General features: G+C 41.5%; 1 protein-coding gene across 7 annotated transcripts in view; it reads right to left on the bottom strand.

Annotated features, from left to right (window-relative positions):
- The window catches only part of SST (somatostatin), a 1150223-nt gene that overhangs the window by 248752 nt on the left and 885707 nt on the right, over positions 1-15764 (bottom strand). The window lies entirely within an intron of this gene.

Below are 15764 nucleotides of genomic sequence, written 5' to 3'. Positions count from 1 at the left end.
TGGAGACACATGCTTGAGTCTTAACGTTGACCCTGGCTTTTGGGTGACTTTGGACATGACACGTGTCTTGTGAGCTCCATTTTCCCCTTCTGAAAATTGACAGGAGTGGGGTGGGTTATGTGTAGGGTGTCTTCCAGAATTTATCAGTCCCTTTTTTCTCTAGTGTGGCTCTGTGAGTCCTCAGGTGAGCAGAAGCTCAGAAACTTCTCATCTCAGCTAACAGTCTTGACATTATTAGGAAAAAGCCATTTTGGGGTACCAATCTTCTAGCCAAAAGAGCGAGCTCAGGCCACATGCTGTGGCTCATGCCTGTAATCCCAGCACTTTGAGAGCTGAGGTGGGTGAATCACTTGAACCCAAGAGTTTGAGACCAGCCTGGGCAACATGGCGAAACTCTGTCTCTATAGAAAATACAAAAACTAACCTGGTGCGGTGGTGTGGGCCTGTAGTCCCAGCTAATCAGGAGGCTAAGGCATAAGAATCGCTTGAACCTTGAAGGTGGAGGTTGCAGTGAGCTGAGATCGCTCCATTGCACTCTAGCCTGGGTGACAGAGCAAGACTCTGCCTTAAAAGGAAAAAAAGATGCAAGCTCAATTCCCCTTTTAAACCTCTCCAATTCTTCCTGTAAAAAATTAAGGTAATAATACCTATTTCACAGAATTATCTTATGGATCAAATGAGACTACGGAGGCCAAAGTGCTTTGTAACCTGACAACCATAAGGGATTGAATAGATGATGATGAGTTTGAAGGTGGAGATGTAGATGAGGAATTAAGGACGTGTTCTGGTTTTCCATAAAGATACAAATGAGCTGTAGGTTCAGGGTCAATAGGTAAGTCAAGGGTAGGGAGGGAGATGTTCCATCTGTACTCCTGTGCTCTGCCCACCGTGAGAATTACACCAGAGGTTTCTGCATTAACTCTTCCTTTGGTTACAACCATCACTCCTCTCTCCTCCCAATTTAAGAGGAAGTATCACCTGTCTTATGTCTTGTGCTTTCCTTTCCCCCACCCCTATCACTGCAGACCCAGCTGGGGTGTCAAATCAAAACTCCTGTACAGATATTTCACCCTCACTTATTTAGTCTTCTGTGCTATCTAAAACAGCAGAGGTGCTCCCTCCACCCACACACTTCCCTTTGTTTCGAGTGCTGCAGCACCCTGGCTTGTGGCAGTTAGAGTCCCTGGCCAGAGAAGCTGCTTGACCTCCAGGTCTTCTCCTAGCATGGGAGTCCTGGGTGCTCAGCAGGTTACCTGGCATTTTTCCAGTGGTAAAGCATAATGCTATCTGATAGGAATAACACATTAGGTAGAAGACAGCTTTTCTATCTAATAACACATTAGGTAGAATTCACAAGTTTATGGAGCTGAGATGGACTTTAGGAGCTACCTGTAAACAACAACACCCTGTTGTTTACAGATACAGAAACTGAGCCCTAGGGAAGAGAAGCAACATGCAGTATCATTTAGAAATAGAACCACAATGATATTCAAAGGATGACATCCGGGCCAAACTCCTCACTGGAAAGATGAGAAAACTGTTAACTAGCAATGGAACATGCTAGTTAAGATATGGCTAACAACGTTAACTGACCTGCTTTTGAGTTAAAGAACAGCACTGAAATTCACAACCTCTGATGCAAAGCTCAGATATCATTTCATGAGACATAGAAGGTATACGATGTAGAAACTATGTATATGAAATCCAGGTTCTAAGAATATATAGCTTAAAAACAGTAGGTTTTGATATTAATATAAATTTGGGGAAATACATTTATATCCATATTTTGGAATTTCAATGTTACAAGAGCTACATTATATATTGCTGGGTGTGTGATATGATCAAGAGCATAATTAAATTTGTGGTAGAGGTTTAGGATATATTTTATAAGCATAAAATAACCACTAAGAATTACTTTCATTCCAACCCTGAGGCTCAAAGGAGCCTTGTGAAAGAAAGTCAGTTTTCTATTCTGAGAAAGCAACTTATCTGTGATGGTCCAAAGTTAGGTCCTACCAAGTAAGGCTGGAAATGCAGATGCCTATGTGTGTTTGGGCCAAAGCCTGTTACTTTCTGAAGTATAGTCCAGTTTAGGGGCTGGACTGTGGCATGCTTGTTAATGTTTAACAACTGCCTTTCTGGGAGGAAGCCCTCATTTGCTGTGTTTGCCAATATCCTTGGTGTAAATATTCTCATCATGGCTGAATTCAGGCCACCAATGCAATATCACTGAATGTGGTATTTGGAAGAGATACACAGCAGCACACCATTATACAATATTTCTAACATACAAATGCAAGAAATACAAATAACCTCAAGAGCATATTTAATGATGAAATGTCCTAAAATAAATAGGAAGTGGTGAGTTTTTAGTATTTATTACCGTTATTTGTATATGATTTATGTTTTATGATTTACTTTTTAATAATGACTGTGCTTTTCCAGCAGTTCCCAAAATTCCTGATAATTTAACAATTAGCGCTTATAAACTGGAACAAGCCAGCTTGCAGCACACCACTAGGCCAGATAGACCTGGGTTTGAATCCTGGTCTGTTGTTCTGCTAGCTATGTGACATTGGTGAGGTTTTGAACTTCTTTGAGCTTTAGTTCTTTCTGTTATTAAAAGTGATGACAAAAATGATAATTTCATGGATTTATTGGTCATTAAACGAGATAGTGCTTAGCATAGTAACTATACATGATAAATATTCTATGTCTGTACTAGTATAATCCAAAGTCAAATTCATTTATTTAATAAACATTTTGCAGGGATGCACTTTACAGGTGCTTTATATTGTACATTGTCTGCAGTAGTAGGCACTAAGGGGTACAAAGTGCCTCAGACATGACCTTGACCTGCCCTTAAAAGGTTCATAGTCTATCAGAATGGAATATAAGACATGGACATCAGTAAGTTTATAATACAGAACAAGGTGTGGTCAGCTCATTAAAAACAAAGAGCCTGGAAAATGAAGAAAAGGGAAGATTTATGGAGGTGATTGCGTTTGATTCATATATTACAGAATACACTGGATATACAGGGATGTCCAGCAAAAGATTTCCCAAGAACAGAGAGTAAGGGAAGCAAAGGCAGAGATAAAAGCACAGGGAGGAACAAATGGTACAAGGTTTGGTGGAACAGAGTATGAAAAGCGATCCTGAGGAGACTAATGGAGAAGCAGGCAACCTCCAAGTCACGTTCACCTTGAATGCTGAGGAATCTGGTTTATGTTTACGTAGGTAACGATGAGCCTGAGAAGTGACACAAATCATGTTTTTCAATTACCTACCGTCTTATTTTCAATATTATACTTGTTCACTGAATACATTTTGATGGTAACTGTTCTTTTCCCCTTTAAAAGAAATAGTTAAGAGTTAACTACATAATGAAATACAGTTTTAAACTAAGTAAATTTTCCCTGTGGAAAAAATCTTATGCTCAGGATTAGTAGGTGGCATTATAATTCGCAGTTGAAAACGATGTCATTGTTTAAATGCTCTGATAAATATTAGCAAGGCTCAGGCCAGTGGCAGTATTTCATGAGTTTTGAATTGTCTGCCACATCCCTCTTGCATTATGCTTCACACACAAAAAAGTCAGATGACCTACATCTTCATCTGCTCCAGTCTGAAGCTGCTATATATAGGCTTTGGTTATGAATGTTTTTTCCTATGAAAAGGTCAGACCTTGCACATGTACTGTCAATGCATAGCCCTGCGTATTAAGGAGCAGACGGGCAAGTTTGTAAACATCATTGAAATATTACTGTTATGGGGAAAGCTTGGCAGTTTGGTGAAAAAGTAATGGCCTCCAAACTCTCTTTGAGAGAAGACAGGGAAACCTCTCTCTTGTAATTACAGAAGCACTTTCCTTCTGGCTAAAGCAACATGTCACTGTCAGCCCACATGCACAGAAGCAGGCTGGGACACTCCCAGCCCCAGATGTCTCGTACATGTGGGTGCACACAGTTGCCCCTATCAGAGAGACACTAGGCTGCATTAACTCCTCCTTCCCACTTCAAACCCCCATGGAACATCTGGAGGTGGAGCTGGGGAAGGTACCTTGGCCAGATCGATGCAAACACAATTTGGGGTTTCCGTTTGTACACAGGGTGCAGCAGCCACCCTTGGCCAACATCGAAACACCCGAGAGAATGTGGGGAGAGTTGAACTCTTACTTTTAAGCCAAAAGTTCATAGGTTCAAATACCCCTCTGAAGTCAGTTGCTCCCTAAGGCTAACCCTTGAGTCTGAATGCTCTGAAAAGATTGAGCTGCTCCAGGAAAGAGGCCTGATGATTCAATTTGGATCTTTATTCAACAAGACCAAGTTCTTTCCCAGAATGAAATTATTTAATAACTATGTGAAACAGATGAGATATTCACTTTTTTAATAAACAAGAAATTAAAGTCCAAAGAGGTAAAGTGACTTTACCCAAGTTCACTGGACAGTACAGGAGATGAGCAGACTTCATGACCAGGTCATCTTCCCATGAGGTCTGCCTCCTGTGGATTCAACCAGATATTCTTGTCATGTGCCCCAGGAACCAGCGCTGAGATGGGCAATGTTGCCATAGAAAACAATAGATGGCATTGTGGGTGTCTTCAATTCGTTCATATCTACCTGTTAAGACAAGCCTCATACAGGGGACATTACAAAATGGTAATCTCCAGGCTATAGTGAGTAAAGTATTAGGCTGAAGGTCAGAAGAATCTAGCTCCGGTTTTAAATAATGTTACTTACTCATTTACTCACACATTTATTCTTTCAATAAATGTTCATTGAGAGTCTGTCAGGCCTCAGTCTAAGCACTGAGAATATAGTGTTGTGAATAAAAAGAGATACAGTCCTGACCTCATGGAGCGTAGACAGACTGGTGGCCTCCTGTGTGTACATTGCAGATCATACCTCTCTACATATATGTATAATATATAGCAATTATATATGCATGTGTGTGTGTGTATATATATGTATATATATAGCTTACCCCTTTATCTGCCCCCTACCATGCAAGCCCATCACAGCAAGAGCTGTATTTACTCCATTTGTGAATCTTGTTGCTTGGCACCAAGTGGGTATTGGTTGAAAAATGATCTGTAAGGTTTCCTCAGTCATTCATTGAAAAGAACACAGGATGCTTAATAAGAATTACAAGTGATTTTGGTGACTTCACCTATTTCTTTACTAACATGTTTACTACTGAGGCCTTGTTCTTGGGCTCCACTGAGGAGGCCACAGATGCAGTAACTCCTTCATATCTTCCACCTCTAACACCTTGTGCCATCTGCCTGGCTGGGCCCCATTTTCCTAATCTAGCTCAGTCTGCCCCTCCTGAGGGTGCTTGTCTTATCTCCCAGTCCTGAGCCTCCCTCGTCCAACCCCTGGTGATCCCCACAGAGTTTTCTCACTGACAGCCAGGAAAGGTTTGAGGACTTTGGAGGTTGCCAATATGGTGACACTGAGGCAGTGAAATTCCTAGATTTGAATAATGCAAGGACTGAGCATTTGTAGTTAAATAAGAAAGAAAAGAAAAAAACCTCATTGTAGCGATAAAAGCTATCCAAGAAAAGCAGACTGCTTCACTGGGCAAGGAATTCCTTATGGCTGGAGGAGTTTCCCAGAAGCCAGGCCACCACCCCAATGAAGCAAAGGAGTCAAGTGTGGGACGGAGGAGGGTCACTCCTGAGGCTCCCGTCAACTTCATCTTCTACGGCCATGTCTCCATTCTTCGTCATTCTGAGAATGAGTGATGCACCAAATCCCAGAAATTTCTTTCCCCTTTTTCCCAGATAAGTCTAAGTTGAAAAATTAACTTTTATTTAATTTATCTTTACCAATCCACAGACTAGAGTAATTGTGCCGATCCCAGGTAAACGTCCTTCTCCTATTTCATTAGTTCAAGTCTCTTCAAATTCTATTTTTGACACACTATTTACCTGCTCCAAAATCCTTCACAGTTGCCCACCTACTCCAGGCTAATACCCTGTCACTTTAGCCTGGCACTCTGGGCCCTCCACCATCAGGCTCCAGAACATTACCTTTTCAGCCTCACCTTGAACTGCTCTTTATCCACCCCCTTGATTCTCTACTCTGTTAAATGCACAGCCACGGGAACACTCCTCCTCTTTTCCATTTCCACATTCTTCTTTACATTATTCCAGTACCAATCATATTTATAGTATCTTGTTTATTCTTTGGAGTATTTTCTTATTTGCTTATGCTTCTGGACAGCATGGACTGTGTCTTCATCAATACACAGCCAGTGCCCAGTCTGGCACTCAGGCCATGTATTGGTTGGAATTAAATGGAATTACTAACATTTTTTTTTTTCCATGGAGGGAGGCAAAAGAGCATATTGGTTAAGAGCACAATTTTTGTAGCCAGACTTCCTCAGTGTGAGTCCAAACTTTACTATTTACTAACAAGGTGACTTTGATCAAGTTACTTAAACTTCTTGGAACTCAATTTCCTCATCTGTAGAATGGGAATAATAATAGTCCCTGCCTGACGTTAGGAGTTGATTTTTATAAAGTGCTTACTTCCTTGACAGGCAGGCACAGAGCTCTCCCCTTACGTAGTACCTATTCATTCTTCAAGGTGCCCCTCTATTTCTCCCTCCTCCACAGATATTAATTCTATTTTCCATGTATAAAGCACTTTAGAGTTTACGAAGACCTTTCATATGTGTTTTCACATTTAATCATCATGGTGATATGGGAGGTAGGTGTTGCTGTCCCCGGAGAGTTTTGGTGACACAGGTAAAGCAGGGGGAGGGCGGAGGGACGGGAACCCAGAGACTGGTTTTCTATGCAGAGTGTGAGCAGCTTCAATGTTTTTCCTCCATTCTGAACCAGTGGGATGGTACAGCACTTTCAGCATGTCACCAGGTAAGCCTCATTCCTGCCTTAAGGGTCCTTTATGGTTGCACCAAAACCCAAAGCCAGTGCTGTTGTTCCTGCTGTGCCCAAGCATGCTATTTGCATTTCCAGACCAGGCTTAGTCTTATTGCCTCTTCAGGTGAGGAGGGACTTACTGGTTCATGCGCTCTCTGGAGGCTTTGCGGTTTCATTTCACCTGCTGCAGATTGTTCTGTGACCTTTCCTCCATCGCCGGACGCAAACCTTTCTCACTGCGAGATATTAGGTAACTGCGGAACAGAACATCCAAGTTAGAAGGCATTTTGGAGATCATTAAGTCCAATTCTTCAAAACCATCTTAAGGAGGAATGAACACTGAGTTCTAGGAAAATAAACTACTTGTCCAAAGACTTTGCTAGTTTGTATGCTCCTCAGGGCAGGGCCATGTTCAAGCAATGAAGAAATAGGGATCAGACACTTGCTTTCAAAAAGCACACTGTCCAGTAAACTACATCCTACTCATCTTAACATCTCAAGTGTCTAACCCAGGGCCTAACACACATAGTAGGTGCTCCACAGATGGTTCCTGATTAAGCGAATAAGTGAATGAATTATTGAATGTCACCTGCTGAGCCAGTGCCAAACCTTGAACTTAAGATTTCTGTGCTGGGCTCCCACTGCTCCTACTCTCTGCCTCCCCCATTCAGACTCATAGTAAGGTTCGAGTAACAGCCAATAAACATGACAAAAATGCATGCAAATATTCAATACCCGTCATATTTATTCACAAGTCACAAGTGTATTCCCAGTCTTCTTCTATAAGACTCTCTGTCTATCTCATGATGTGACAGAAGCTAAACAGAGAAACAGGGCTTCCAGCCGAAGAACAGCACTGACAGAGCCAGGAACTGCCTCTTGGAATGCCAGTACTGCCTAAAATGTTCCCATGTCCTTGCTCTGCAAATAGGAACCAGCATATGACACATATGGGCTCATGATGGATATCTTAACATGTTTCAAATTTTGCCTGATTTTCACTCATTTCATAGAATGTCTAAGCTAGAAAATGCCTTGGAGATCATCAGGCTTAATAATTCTTTTATAAGACAGATAGAAATCTGAGAGTCAGAGGCGGAAATTGAGTGTTTCATGGTCACACAACCTGTCAGTGACTCAGACTGACCCCAAACCCAGGATTCCTAGATTCCAGCTAAGAGTTTCTTTCTGTGCCCCATACTGCTGGATTCAGCATGAAGCCAGTAGACCAGTCAAGTGTAAGCTTCTTGAGAGCACAGGCTGTATCAATGGTTTATCTTTCTCTCAGATGTCTAGCTCAGTGACTTGCATGTCACAGAAACTCCTTCTCTACCCAGCTCTGTGGAGTTCTTACAGCTTTCACGTTCACCATGAGCCCCGCATTACATATGAGTGAGCCTCATGTTGCTCAAATGGACAAAGGGCTCATGGCCTCAGAAAAATGGTAGCAGAACTTGAACCCGGATGATTGGACAGCTAATTCATGCCCTTTCTCTGTCCTACATAACCCACCCAATAACTTTGATTACCAAGTGAATAAATGATTATGGGATGAATGGTTGAAAGACTGACAAACAGAAATCAATCACTCTCTCCTGAAAAACAGATTATAAAAAATGAATAATCTAGACCCTCATTCAGTAAAAAGTCCTTGCTTGGACCCCTGGTGGCCTGCTTTAGCTCTCTCACCTTTCATTTCCCTTCATTTGACACCAACATGTGTGTTTAGGGAAAAAGAAAAGCTAACAACGCTCAACCTCTGTGTTCTTTGAGGGGTCAGTTTTTCTGATGTTAATCCTGTCCAATTTGGGTGATTTAAAAAAGTACAAAGACAGACATTTAAGCCATGCAAATTCCCCCACCCGGAGATTGTCAGTTGTTAACATTTTGGTGAATATCCATCATCTTTTTAAAATCTCTTTTCCAAAGCTTATAAATAACTTTTTAATGGATTTATACTGAAAATCAGTGCATGATAAAAATTTGTTTTTGTCATTTAATAATAAATCACAAATATCTAATTAGGTCGCAAGTTGATCAAGTGGGAGAATGAGCATAATATTTTGACAACGTTTGATCAGTTGAGTAAGACACAGATGATGAGATTGCCAAACATTGCTTTCCATTGATGGTTTAAGGACCCAGAGAAGCCATATTACCAGTCCTTGCCTGGGCTCTTCTGTTTCTAAGAGGACCATGGCTACAACATGGTTAAGGTATGAGTAATTATAATAGCTTAGAATAACAGCTTACATTTTGCTAACCTCTTTTATAACACACACACACACACACACACACACACACACAGAGTAACATGTCAACCATTGTGATCAATAGGCAGAGAAAGAAACCTCACATATCTCATGTTCCTTGCACAACCCTGGAAGAGAAGCAGGTTCATGTCATTGTTTTAAAGATGAAAAACTTGAGGATCAGGGAGATCATGTGACAGTCCGGCCTTTTGGATTTTCGCTTCTTTGTTCGTTTGTAAATAACATCTTTAGACACAAAATAAAGAAAAATGAACCAAAGTTCAAAGAGGAGTTCTTATGATCCAAGATTAGAAAAAAATTTTACTCGTTCATACTAGAGAGACTAACTCATTCTTGATCTTTCATTCCAGACCACTCTTTATAGCCACCACACTGCTTCCTGACTTAAAACACCTTGAAAGTTTTGGTGATTTTAGCTAATTTCATGTAACATTTTTTGATATATACATATAAACATGCTGCGTTCTTTCCTGCCCCACCTCTATCAGCAACGAGTGCTGACGGTGCAATCTGCGGCCTCCACGAATGGGCTGACTGCCTGTCACGTCTGTGAACAAGGTTTAATTTGATTAACTTGGGCTACCAGTCAGGACGACCTCCCTGCTCAGCGAGGCGAGGGCTGCTGGATATGGCTGGCTGGAGGACCAGAGAGCAGTTGTGATTCATTTCTGCCCCAGGCACCCACCTGGCGGGCCTGGTGCAAGTGCCGTGGGATCAGGGGAAAGTGAGAGGCTGCAGGCGCCCCGGCTGTGAGCTGAGCTTCGGGAGTAATAGTGAGAAGAGGGATGAGGGCAGCAGCTGCTGAGGTTGATATTTATATAATGACTGTGTTTGAGGCAGGAAGTGAAACCAAAGTTGTGCTGAGACACTTTCCTTCCCCCATACCACTGCCCACGGCGGCTCCGGTGGGTGACCCAGGGAGAGCCTCAGCGATGCAAACCAGGCTCCAGCCCCTTACTGGGGTGTCAGAGCTAAGGTTCTGTAGGGTCCAGAGGCTCCCCTCCCTCTCCATATTATTGTTCCTCCTTTCTCTCCACTTAGTTCTGCCTTATGGTGGAGAGAGCATTGCTGCACCCCTGCAGCTTTGCAGGAATGCCATAAGGGACTGTGGGACAATATCTACAAAACACAAAGCCAATCACTGGAGAATCAGCATTAAAACTCTTTATTACTTTTCTATGACCACTTCCAACACCATCGCCTGTGGTTTTTGTGGATTGTTGTTTCCTGACTTTTATACCTGCCTCAAGCCAACTTTCTGCCTGGTTTCTCTTCCTTCCTTCCAAACTTTCATACTTTTTGGAACCACCTCAGACCTCATAGCAAATGTCCCCTTCAGTGCTTTCCTTTCCTCTTGCTTAAGCCCAGGTTTAGAAATTCCATTCTTACCTGTCTACAACAAAAAGACATTTTAATATAGATGATGGTCCATCTAGAGAGGCCTTCCTATTCTGCTTCTCACTCTAGTGTTGGGAGATTATTTGAAACATGGAGTGTTCACAGCTGAAAAGGACTTAAAAACTGTCTAGCCCCTGCTTCTCAATGACCGAAGGAGAAGCAAAGATCTTGTTAGAAGTGCAGATTCCAAGGCCCTACTTCAGACCTGCTGAATCAGAATCTGCATTTTAACAAGATCTCCAGATGATTCACGTGGACATTACACTTTGAGAGGCACTGTCTTATCCCAAGATGCTTATTAACAGGTGAAAGAAATAAAGGCCCAAAGAGGAAAACAGACAAGCGCAAGGTCATCAGCAAAAGAATGCCACCAAAATGGAAGTCAGCAGTCTGTTTAGTTCGAGTCCCTTTCCTCTGCATGAGGCCTTAATAAAGATATAGTTCCAATGCCAGCACTACCAAACAAGCAAAGAAATCTCTTCTCCCTTTTTGTTTTTACTCTAAACTTCATCTATGGGTATGTTTTCAATTTATTCAACTAACAGAAAATCAATACAAACGATTTCACAACACCGCTTTTGAGCGCTTGTCTGTCTAGGTTGCCATGCTAGTGGCTGAATTCCATAGTCCACTGTACTTGATCAGGTATACTTTCCCGACAGTTTATTTGAAGTGAAGTTTCTGAGTGCTGGCAAGAAAAGAAAGATGTGCCGGGTGTGGCGGCTCATGCCTGTAATCCCAGCACTTAGGGAGACGGAGGCTGGCCTATCACCTGAGGTCAGGAGTTTGAGACCAGCCTGACCAACATGGAGAAACCTCGTCTCTACTAAATATACAAACTTGGCCGGGCGTGGTGGTCTATGCCTGTAACCCCAGCTACTAGGAAGGCTGAAGCAGGAGAATCACTTGAACCTGGGAGGCGGAGGTTGTGGTTAGCCGAGATTGTGCCATTGCACCTAGCCTGGGCAACAAGAGCAAAACTCCATCAAAAAAAAAAAAAAAAAAAAAAAGGAAGAAAGAAAGAAAAGAGAAAAGAAAGATGTGTTGTCAGATGTTACAACTGGCCCTAGCTTTGAGCACCAGAGATCTTGCCAGGAAGAACTATGAATGACAGCACATTTTAGAATCACAAAATGACAAAACTGGAAGGAACCATAGAGATCATTTTATCCAACCCCTTCAAGTCTCAGATGGAGATGATGAGCTACAGAGGGAAATGACTTGCTCAAGTTCATCCAACAAGTTAGATGCAGACTTGGGGCAAGCGTTCAAATTGCTGGCCTATCAGGTCAGGGCTCCATGCTGTGTACTGCCACCCCACCTCCACACACACACTAAATGGAATGAACAAACTAAGTAAACAAATCACCTGGACTGATGACATTTACTCCAGAATTCTGGAATAAGTCATGGATGAAACTGGAGAGCCATTGTCCAGAATGTGCTGCCTGTCATTATAAATGGTCACTGAACCAGAGGGAGCGTCACACTGTCAGTAGGATTTCCACCCATATGAAGAGCTACCTGGGAATTACAAGCTAGTAAATCTCATTGCCATGTCTGGAATTCCTAACAAAGAGTGGGATCATGGAAATGTAACAAACAACTTGTTATGGAAAAAACAACAGAAGGATTTTAACAAACCAATGTTCTTTAAGAGTCTAGGACTAGGGATAAGTAGGGAACTATTGAAACTCAAATATTTAAATTTTCAGAGATTCAAGATTACTGTGATTAGATTTTTACATCAAGGAACAGCTTGATTGCAGAACTATTTGGTATAGTACATGTCATCTTTGACAAGGATCATGGAAACAATATAGTAATATTTGATTGCAACTCCTTTGAATAGAAGATATTAACATAAAGATCACCAGAAATCAGAAATCCAGTCAATAAGACACTGACTTGGATCTTACTTCATATTTTAATGAAATACATGGAAAAGTACAAAGTCGTGAAACATTCACTTTTGCAAATGGCACTGAACATTTCTAGTCATCACAGTGCCTCATTTTCAGATTACATTAAAGGTTTCACCATCAGTATTTCATTGATGTTTAAGGCACCCCTGCAAGGTAAGTAGAAAGAAGTCTGTCATCTAAATTTGAGACAAGAGACCCAAGCCTCAGGAAGCAATGTCTTTTCAAAGTTTATAGCCCTTGAGTCACAGTTGGACTACTCCAAATCCACTCTCTTTCAACTACACAATGTTGCTTCTGGGTAAAGAAATACTACAACACACAATAACTGCTAACATCCACACACCTCTTTGTATTTTTTTTTTTTTTTTTTTTTGTAGAAATGGTGGGGGGAGTCTCACTATGTTGCCCAGGCTGGTCTTGAACCCTGGGCTCAAGTGATCCTCCAGCCTCAGCCTCCCAAAGGGCTAGGATTATAGATGTGAGTCACTGCACCCAGTCTGCACACCTCTTTGGAAGTTACAGAACATCTGGACAATTCCGTGACATGGGGAGAAATACAACTAATTGTTGCTGAGAACCCACTATATGTAAGCTGGAGCTATCTATATTCAATGCTATACATAAGTATCTCACTGAATTATGACAAGGACTCTGTGAGGAGGGTGTTCTTTTTTTCTTTTTGCGTAATAGGAAATTGAGAAAGGTTAAGCAACCTGTCCACGGTCACAGAGCTAGAAATTGATAGAGCTAGGGTTTGAATTCTGAGTCGATTCAGGTTCAAATCCCTTGTTTCCAGGTCAAGTATTTCTATTATCTCAATGTTACAGCTGAGGAAATTGACTTAGAGATGTTAATGAGCCACGATCTTTGAGCTAATAAATCATAGAGAAAGGAATCAAACTGGCGTCCTCACAGGACATAAAGATCTCAGAAGAATGAGGAAAAAAATGTAACAATTGAGCTTCAGTTTTGGCAAATATAAAGTAATCCTCTTAGGTGAAATATACCCCAATCTCTATTTATAAAATGATGGACTCTAACGTATCGTAGCTCAGGAAGCACATTGAAGTCTATTTCATTTCACTTTCACAAATATGTATTAAGTACAACTTCTGTACCAGGTGTCACACACGACTCTTGTATGGATCATCTTTTTTCTTTTTTTCTTTGAGTCTCTTAAGTTTTTTATAGTATTGCTTTCCTCATTATTAGTGACTTATACAGTGTTACAAGCTAATAACGCCAGAAATTGTGATCAGCTCTGACAAAATTGAGCTCCAGTGGCTGTATAAGCTGAGATGCCCAGAGGAACGTTGGGTCTCATCAGAAAGCGTATGGAAGCCAGATAGAAAAGGCATTATCCCATATTCACATGAAAGCAGTGTGTGGGCTCAGAAAAAATGTGGCAGTTCTATTCATGGACCTTCAAGAAAAATTTAGTAGAGCTGGGGAGGTGGGAGAAGGACAGAAAAGAACTATTCAAATCACCAATATGACGGAGGCTTGTTGGTATAAATATAGATTTAACAAAATTAGATTTTTCTCAATCAAAAAATGAGCAGACTGAGAAGGGATATAACAATACTTGATAGAATGGAACTATGCACTTAATCAGCAAATCTCAGAAAAACAGAACTATCCCAACCTCCCCTTACCCCAAAGTTTGCAAGAGTTAATTTTAGAGCAAATAAAAGAAAGTACTACTTTACATAGTAGATAGTAAATTTAATGAGCAAGACAGGTAGGGACTAGCTGGTAGCACAGATACATAAATGGGTTCAAAAAGGGATTATTTAAATACCAGGACCTCATAAAATCCACATGGGTGTATTAAAGATATGGGGGACCTTAAACATCACCCAACCTAAACTACTACCTCATGAACATCTGGCATCTACTTGGTCACCTCCAGTGGCCAAGAGCTCACTCTTTTCCAAGGCAGAACATTCCAGCCTTGACAGCTCTGCATGTCAAAAAGTTCTTTCTAAGTTGGGTGCTGTGGCACACACCTATAGTCCCAGCTACTTGAGGGGCTGAGGCAGGAGGATCCTTGGAACCCAGGGCATTCTAGGCTGTAGTGCCTGGGAATAACCACTGCCCTCCCTCCTGGACATCATAGAAAGTCCCTGTCTAAAAACAAGTTCTTTCTTAGGTTTAAACAAAACCTACCTCCATTTATTATATTCATTTTGACTTTATTTCTGTATTTGAGATTCCACTCAATAAATCCGAATGCTTCATTTTTACATCCCTGCAGGTATTTAAATTCAGCTGTTAATTGTGGTTGTTGAAGTCAATGTCATGAACAGAAATCAAATTTACTCAGAAACTGTTTAGGGGGATATTCAAATTCTAAAAGAAGAGTATTATGTGGCACTTCCAACTTGGAAAGGACCAAAGGAATAAGCATTGGAATGGGAATCAGGAGACCTACCTTCTAACTGGGTCCTCTGACTATTTATGTGAAAATTCATGTCACTGTATCTGCCACTAATTAGCAGATGATCTTCCAGGGCAGGGACCTCACATTTCTGGACCACAATTGTCTTAATTGTAAGATAAAAGGGTTGAGCAAAATAGTGTTTATTCTCCCTCTGTCACTGACTTGGACTCAGTTAACCAGTGGTGGTTCTGAGATCCAAACCTACTTCATTTTGAAATCCCCTTTAATATACCGTCACTGGAAAAGAGTTGTACCAATCCCTTAAGATGGACCAACCCAGCTGGGTGGCAATTTTACTGACCATGGTTACTGGTCACTAACTGTTCCACCTCCATTTCCTGTGAAAGCAAGTTCATCTCGGGATAGAGCAGATTTCATCAGATTTTCATTTGTTTTGAGCTAAGCTGCTTACTAGTAGCCAGAGAAGGGTTGATAAGGAGAAAGGAAGCAACAAACGAACAGACCGAAATTTCGTTCCAGATCTTAAAATTGACCCATGCATGGGATAGGACCCTTCCACAGACATATTTAGGGCCAGTGACTCTGGTCTTCTCCCTACATAAATGGGACTCACCTGAGCAAGGAGTTTTCTGCCTGTGGAAACCCTATATGAATAATGATCCCCAGTATTTGTGTGGAAGAAGGCCGCACTAGCCCAGGGGAAGCACTGGAAAGCACTTAGGTGTCTAGAGATTCCAAGGGTCTCCCAGCTGGTCAATGTCATGGCTAAGACTGAAACAACGGTCTTGGGACTCTGTTCCTAGAGTTCCCCCGTTAGAATGTATTAAGCAGCTACTCCGTGCCAGGTACTGTGCTAAACTCTTCAATACATC

This window comes from Macaca thibetana, chromosome 2 (assembly GCF_024542745.1).
Source record: "Macaca thibetana thibetana isolate TM-01 chromosome 2, ASM2454274v1, whole genome shotgun sequence".
NCBI lineage: Eukaryota > Metazoa > Chordata > Mammalia > Primates > Cercopithecidae > Macaca > Macaca thibetana.
This window is presented reverse-complemented; position numbering and strand designations above follow the sequence as displayed.